At 33.4% G+C, this 8,158-nt stretch overlaps 2 long non-coding RNA genes across 3 annotated transcripts; one reads left to right on the forward strand and one right to left on the reverse strand.

The window, feature by feature from the left end:
• Window positions 1-2,662: 2,662 nt before the first annotated feature.
• On the reverse strand, window positions 2,663-5,683 carry LOC149709074 (uncharacterized). Of its 2 annotated transcripts, XR_016381286.1 has the most exons (4): window positions 5,105-5,176; window positions 5,003-5,037; window positions 4,513-4,911; window positions 2,663-3,263 (listed from the first exon to the last, which is right to left on the reverse strand). It is a non-coding gene; the product is annotated as an uncharacterized LOC149709074 (long non-coding RNA). The 2 variants fall into 2 exon arrangements; XR_016381285.1 differs by having other exon boundaries at window positions 5,003-5,683.
• A 102-nt stretch (window positions 5,684-5,785) lies between these two features.
• LOC149709075 (uncharacterized) lies at window positions 5,786-7,918 on the forward strand. The gene is made up of 3 exons (XR_016381284.1): window positions 5,786-6,835; window positions 6,894-6,923; window positions 7,001-7,918. It is a non-coding gene; the product is annotated as an uncharacterized LOC149709075 (long non-coding RNA).
• Window positions 7,919-8,158: the final 240 nt, after the last annotated feature.

An 8,158-nucleotide genomic window follows, 5' to 3' on the forward strand; every position in this document is an offset into this window, starting at 1 on the left:
ATTCAATAAAACGACGCCTAATAAGGGATCAGCCATAAAGCTAAAATGATACAGATCTAGAATAGGACCATTTTTCAGGCTGAATTGCTAGTAGGGGTTCGCGGACCCAACATTGAGAAAATAAAACAAACAACTTCTAATCCTTCCTCTAATGTTACTGATATTAACCATGATAGTGAACCAGTGTACTGAATATTAGTGAAATCAGTTGAAACAAGGTTTCTTACATTTCTGGCTGCCATTTTAAAAGATGGCCGCGGATTGGAAACGCGTTCATTATGAAATATGGCGGCATATTCAACCCTATAGGCAATAAACTGGGTGTATAATGCATAGGAAGAAATACACAAAATATTAAAGCAATCTGTCGAAATGTATGAACGTTATTCCTTACATTTTACTTTAGGAAGGTTTCAGGTGCATTTCCGGGTGCCATTTTTAAAGATGGCCGCCGATTCGAAAAATCTTTCTTAAATATTTCCTAGTACCTTAGATTAACGTCCCTGCTAAATATCAGCTTCTTATGTAATGCTGTTTGGGCTGGACATAAGAGCTTTTACTTATATTGATATAGTTTTTATGTGGGAATCCTTTTCCTTTAAGTTGAAACGCCTCTAATTTTGCGCGTGCAGACTGTAGAGTGCAGATGAAATTTTAGGAAAAAAAAACCCTTTCGGGGTAACTTTCAATCATTTGTCCAGGCCACGATAAGAAATAATAGGATTTTCTAGGGTTTTTGGAGGACTTCTTAACTTTTAAGCCAATTTTCACCGTCACTTAAGTAATGTGTTATAGATTTTTAACAACACTTGATGTAATTTTTCAAAATTTTGATCAGGCTCAAAAATATACCTATATACTGATATCAAAATGAAAATCTAAAGACATTTTGAAATTTTATATATATGCCTAATTAATCTTTATAATTAAAGGAAAGGCTCCAGCTAAATCTTTCTTAGGCTTAAATCATTCGACATTACCACTAAAAATGCTTGACAGAATAATAATGCTAGAAATAATTATATCGCTTAAATTAATAATAAGAATAATAATTCTAGAATTAATGGAAATAATGCTAGAATTAATAAAAAATAATGCTAGTACCAATAAAAATAATGCTATACTAATAAAAATAATGCTAGAATTAATAAAAAATAATGCTAGTACCAATAAAAATAATGCTATACTAATAAAAATAATGCTAGAATTAATAAAAAATAATGCTAGTAAAAATAAAAATAATGCTATACTAAAAAAAATAATGCTAGAACTAATAAAAATAATGCTAGAATTAAAAATAGTAGTGCTAGAATTAAAAATAGTAGTGCTAGAATTAAAAATAGTAGTGCTAGAATTAAAAACAGTAGTGCTAGAATTAAAAATAGTAATGCTAGAATTAAAAATAGTAATGCTAGAATTAAAACAGTAATGCTAGAATTAAAAATAGTAATGCTAGAATTAAAAATAGTAATGCTAGAATTAAAAATAGTAATGCTAGAATTAAAAATAGTAATGCTAGAATTAATAATAATAATTCCCATATTCGGCACTAGTAATATTAGCTTCTAATTAACAAACCCCTGGAAGATCACAGATATGTATATACTCCAGTTATTTTCACGGTATATATCATGGATTTTAAGTAATTTATCTGGACGCAAAATGGCCAAGAATTAATAAATGCTTTCTTAATAAGCATTTAGTACTTAAAAGTTCAATACGAAACTAGTTTGAGTATCATAGGTCAAGTATTTCTGAAGAATAGAGATACAAGGATCAGCCAGTGAAGTGAATGGATTTCAGATAGATTAAATGAAGCAGATAATTCCTAAAATCAAAGGAAATGTTCCGAAATTCTTAATGACGATGTCTTAAGCTGATCAAGACGAGACCTTGGAAATCTTGAGTAATTATAGAGATTTGAGGAAAACTTTATTTTGACTGTGAATTGATATATATATATGTTCGAAACCTTAAAAGTTTTCAAGATGTAAAAACTTGGAGAACAGAATCGAGCGAAAGAAAAGTAATTATAATACTTTTAATTAAAACGCGCAAAATAATTTTATGAGTGCCAACGTAATGTCAGAAAACGTCGTAAATCTTTACGGCTTAAATAGAATAGTAGACAACACTGTCTACTGAAAAAGATTTGCAATAAGTACACGGGGAAACACACACAAAAAAGTGTTAAAGCATACAATTTAGACGACATTTTTCCCAAAGTTTTTCATGATTTTGAACAGTATAAGCATATCAACTCTTTCTCTATCGAAGGTAACACTGCAGGAGCAAGTAAACAATTAGCAAAGCTTCACGTGAGAAACGATTGCCGCTAAATGTTGGCATACATTACTATACTGCCAAACAAACAAACATGCTTCGAAACAACACCTTCCTTTTCTAAATCAGTTTCTTCGTGTTCCGCAGAACAGATAGAATGGCAGATGGACACATCATCTCCTTATAATCTACATTTGTTTATATGTAGATAAGAAAATCTAAAGAGTAGCTATACCCTGGAACATATAGAACCATTAATTTGTAAGATATGTTCCATTAGTTTGTCACTAGTTACTGAAAGCTTGTCATGAAGTGACGTCGGTGAAACGTCATATATCCTCGTAACGCGACGCCTGGTGAGGCGCTGGCAAAGGCTTAGTACAGACTAAATAGGAAGATGGACTCCAAAACCGAGTGTAGTCAATACTAGCATCTTTCTCGAACTAGCTCTCAGTAAGTCCCTAGCATTACGAAGTCCAGGTAGTTTCATACTCAAGGAACTTATAAATTTATAATAGAAAGAATCTATCTGGGATAAAAAAAAACCTGCCGTAACTTGATGGAAGCTTTAAATCACTTCAATCATGACACCTCATTTAATACATTTTGACAGAATGCTGCTATCTAGCGTTGAATAGAGAAAGCTTTATCTTCATGTATCTTCGACTTTAATTCGAAACCAAATATATTAAAGATATCTAGATATCTAAAAAACGAGATAAAAGGAAAAATATTATGATTTGCGCGATGAGGCCTCGATAGGAAATCGTGACTGGATTTTCATTGAGTCCATGGCTGGAACCAAAACAATTACGATACCGTGAAACCGTCGTGCCTTTTCAGCTCTAAGAAAAACTGGCTAATTCAAAATGTAAATTTCTATGACTCACCCGGACCGCCGTCTTTCCCGAATCAATTTTCCCCAGTACCCCGTTACTACGAAGCAAATTAAAAATCGACTTAACTCGAGCGAAAATATCCTGTAAATATTTAAAATTATTATTTTCTTTTTCATTAAAACCGGAAAGGTTGACTATTCCTAGGACGAAATCGAGGGGTCACTTACTCAGCCCAAAGTGTACGCACTATACCTTTGACTAAACCAGGGATAGATTTAATTTTAGAAGTAGGAATGGAGAACAGAGTATGTCATAACGTAGTTTAAGTGAGCCAATAAGATAATTTAAAAATTTTCTTTAAGTGTTGGAGTTTAAGTGAGCCAATAAGATAATTTAAAATTTTCTTTAAGTGTTGGAGGGAGGGGCTCTTTACTGGGCTATGAGTCGGACTGAAGTAAATACTAACCGTTATCCATTCCTACTTTCAAAATTAAATCTATCCCTGACTAAACTAAGCTGATTAAACGTATATTTAAAAGTAGCTAACCCTCGTTTTAAATAAACTGGAATTGAGGTAGAGTGAACACCATATAGACTTTGGATCAGGGTTCAAATTAAAACCACGGGTTTTATTGGGATTTACCCACCATTAAAAATCCACTTAATAAAACCCCTCACTAAGATCTTCAATTTTGATGAATTTGAATACTAAAATAATTTCTTTTCAAAGATAGTTTAAGTTATTTATTGTATGAACTTCAAAAGTATTATTTAATAATATTTACTATTTTTTATGAAACATTTTTTAAGACTTTCTTTAATTAAGCAGTGAGTTTTGAATGACAATTTCGACAATGCACAAAACTGCTAAAGATAAAAACCCAATAAAACCTGGGTTTTTTCGAACCCTACTTTAGATCCACCAATATGAAATATATGCATAATGTTTTTTAGAAACTAACGTTACTTGCAACTTTGAAATTCTATTTAGCGATGCCAAGAAGTGATATCTAGTTTACTAGTGAGAAGGTATGAGATGCCTAAGTATTCGTGCGCTATAGTCCCAGTCCCCCTTTCAAAATACAAGGGGGGACGTAAAAGGAGGCCGGTCTATTTTGTCTCTCCTCAGTCGGAAAATACGTAATTTTCGTCATTCGCTTCGCGCTGACGTGAGTTTTCAAGAACCAATGAGATGCTCGTTGTAATTTAGAGGCGGGGATTAATCTCAGACTGGAGATAAAGCTGGAAATGTGGCGAATTTGTACCTTCTCAATAATAAAATGGATATCACTTCTGGGCGATTCTAATTTAACGGTTATACATAAAGCTGAAACGTTTCGGGTTAAAAAGACGTTCTTAACTGCTTTAAATAGATTCAATGGATACTCACTCAAAGTAATGGATGAACTAAATATGACTGGGTTTATCTTATTATAACTTGATGGTGAAAAGAATGTTTCAATTGGTCTTAGCCAGAAAGACAACTATCCGCGCTTAGTCGTAAAAATTAGGTTCTTTATTTTTCTGGTATACCATGGTCAATCGAAATTAATTTCACATCATTAGTAGGAGAAAAGTAAATAACTTCCCATTCATTGCTGGATCTCTACAAAATTACTGCACCTTTGGTTTTCAACATTGACCAAAACATTTTGCTACAAAACGTAATTCCAATTTCCAAATATAATTTAATACCAACGCGGTATTTCTTTTTGAAACCAGCAAAACTATATTTGGTCCGTCGAAGGAAGTGGCTATCAATTTTCGCAAATTCTTCTAGTTGCATTTTCTGAAATGAGCGCGTTTAAATCCAGGCAGTCATGATAAATTTGAAATCTCGGCGGCATCAATGTTTTTTTTTTTTTCGTGGATGATATTACCTATTCTAAATTGCGCCCAAAGATTAATAGTGAAGCTAAAAAAGCATGACTATTAAATAAAACCATTTCTCAAGAAAGCGAATCATTTAAAATTCTTCAAACCTTTTTTTCACTAAAACTTTTTTGTATAAAGATTTACCCATGATGTATTAAGAAACATGCGTGCAATAGGGGACGCTACTAAATGCTAGCGGCGCTCTTTCCACAGAATTACAGAGACACTATCGCACGCGACCAGCACGAGAGGACCTTGGTGCTATTAAAGAAGAACCTTTCACTTATACAGGACATAAATCCTGTTTGGTAATAAACAGGGTCTCGGCTTTTATTGGATCATCTTATACATATTATGTTGTTTGCTGTTCTATATGCTCAGTCAGTAGGTATTTTTCACGGGAAGTGGTTTGATTGAGTTCCTCTAAGTTGGGTTCGCGAACTCCTAGCCATTAAGTCTGTCAGGAATGCCCCAATGATTATGTTTAACACCTAATTAAGCAATGTCTTATTATTAGTATTTATTTTTACCTCTCCGAATGACAATGACGTCACGGAGAGGTATTACACTGGAAGTGTCTGTGTGTGTATCTGTCTGTCTGTGTGTGTCACTGCGTTTGCAGTTGGCATATCGGAACAAACATGTTAGCAGAAAGCAATATTAGCTTCTACTCCATTTTCATCGTTAGGGCTTCCACCAAATTTCACACAATTGCGACTTTTCTTATCACTTAAAAGTGAATCAATCGTCTTATATACCCTAAATTTCCAAAAATTGTTAAAGAGGCGTACGCTTGAATTTAAACTTCAACAATAGCTATGTTTTAAATGATTCTATTAGAATTAAGGTAAATTAATGACGATTAAAATAATTAATGTCAATTATATTTATTTAATTATTTTAGAAAAAACCTCTTAATTTCGTTTCGACCCGGAGAGGTTTATTTTGGCTTCCCAACTTGTAATATTTATACATATCCATTTCTACATGTATTTTTTCGATATTTCAAATTGACTATCTATGAAATCTGTAAACGTTTTACCCTTATTTAGTTTCTCCAACATAGTAATGGCTTCTTGAAGAGCGACCATTTTTGAAAATCATCTTTCTTTATCATGGTATAATTTGCGTCGTATGCGAATATAGCGTGCGAAGGACTAATACCACTTTATGCCTTATCATAAATATTCTTATTTTTTATCTCCTCGAAGATTTTTTCCTTAGAGTTCTTCTTCAGAAGCCCATAATTTGGTCGCCGTAGGCACTCGAAAAATAAATCAGCCCAATTCATACTCGCGCCTTAACTACGTGTACCATGGCAAGCGCGTACGATCCATTACAGCAGCGTATATCTTTGAACCCTTTCATTTAAATTTTGACGCCTCCGGGACTTCGCTACGAGAGGTTTTACTATCACCATATTGTGAGTCTCTTGTTAGTCGCCATTGAATATTGTATAGTGAGATGAGCTAATCGTGTTCGAAGTGTGGTTCTCTTCTCATGCAGACTTCAATAGGAAAATGGCCCCACTTTGAGCAAGATTCAAATGAGCTCAAAATTGTTTCGATAATCCGAAGTGAAGTCTTAACTACAAATGCAAAGAATCGTTCCATGTAGCGTATTTCATTTACAGCTCTGAGGCGTTCTGAAAAAGTTAGGGTGTTCCATTTGTAAATCTGGATCAGATCGCGTTCGGATCGCTCATAAAATCTTTATTGACATTTTGTACGGAAAATTTAACGTTCAAGAAGCTCCGGAAATGATGCAAATTTGGTTTCCAGAGTAATCTGTGAACAATCGAGATACTCTCGAAACAAAATGCGATAAATCTCTACGTTGTAAGTCTTCAAATGAAAAGCTATGAAATAAATGACCACTAACCTTGATATTTTACAGCGTAATTGAAGAAATACCCGTTCTTCACTAGTAAGAGTTGTACTAAATTTAAATCAGTTTCAGGCTTATTTCTCGACCTTTCCTTAAAATTTTTATATTTTCAATAGATTTTTTTAAACTAGGAGGAGTTGAACTTTTGGCTTTCCGAACTTGTTTTCTTTGTAATATCCAGACATACACTGTAACGAAAGTTGGTTGGATTATGGGCCCAAAAATTAAATACAGGGTTGAAATTCATATTCCAGTGGGTTTATTTAATGTCCTTGCAAAATTTAAGTTTTCGTTTAATGATTTTTCTTGTAATCGCCTGGGTTTGGAATATATTTTTTGATATATGGGAGTATTGCCGCTGTTTCGAGAAGTTAAGGTAAGCTTATTCCTCAACAATTTAAAATACAATGTAGAAATTTTTTTTTATTTTGTCTGGTAACTGGAATACGGTCGATGAAGGAAATTGTTCAACTAAATTACAGACTAGGTTTAAATCTTATATGTTTCCGAAAGCGATTTGCATATTCGTTCATTATGCTTAGTCACAATTCGTTAATTTCCAAATTTGCCAAAACTGCATAGTTGATATCAGTTGCACTTGGGGAAGGTATTGCAAGTGGTTTGCTTGAGTTCTTCACGAGGTTCAGGCGGATGCGAACCCCTAAGCCCTGTTAAGATTATCGTTTTCTAAACCTGTAGCATATTAGCTTTAGGAATAATTCCTGATTACGTATCGTTGCATTGAATTTGAATGTTTATACAATTAAAAATAAGGGAATAACGCTTGAAGGTTAAACTATTTGTTAGGGTTGAAACGTAGCCATTAGTGTTAATCCTGAATTAACTGTTATTAATTATTAATTTCGAATGAAATAGATAACTACAGGTGTCTTCAATGAATCTTAATTATTTCTAATAGACCATTAAATTAAATAATCGTAAATGTTAAAACTTTGTTTCATGGTTAATTACTTCATTAAAATGTTTTTTTTTTTGTTTTTTTTGAAAAAGAACTGCTTCTTCATGGATATTATCTTTACCATGAGTGAATCATGTACTAGCTCCCTATAAGTTACTCAGCCAGACTGGCCTAATGTATCCAGCATTTTCTTCCCGCCAAAAAAGTGTTACCTATATGCGACCCCCAGTGAGAGAAAATAACACTACTCTCGGCGCTTACGTATTTCCGGTAAAAAGCCGGAAAAGGGGATGAACCAATGGAACTTCGAACTGAAAGGTAGTTAGTATAAGCAGACGACGTTTTAGAAATGTTG

Source organism: Phalangium opilio, unplaced genomic scaffold (genome assembly GCF_054372755.1).
Source record: "Phalangium opilio isolate 3A_F unplaced genomic scaffold, DU_Popi_V2 ptg000013l_1, whole genome shotgun sequence".
Taxonomy (NCBI): Eukaryota; Metazoa; Arthropoda; class Arachnida; order Opiliones; family Phalangiidae; genus Phalangium; species Phalangium opilio.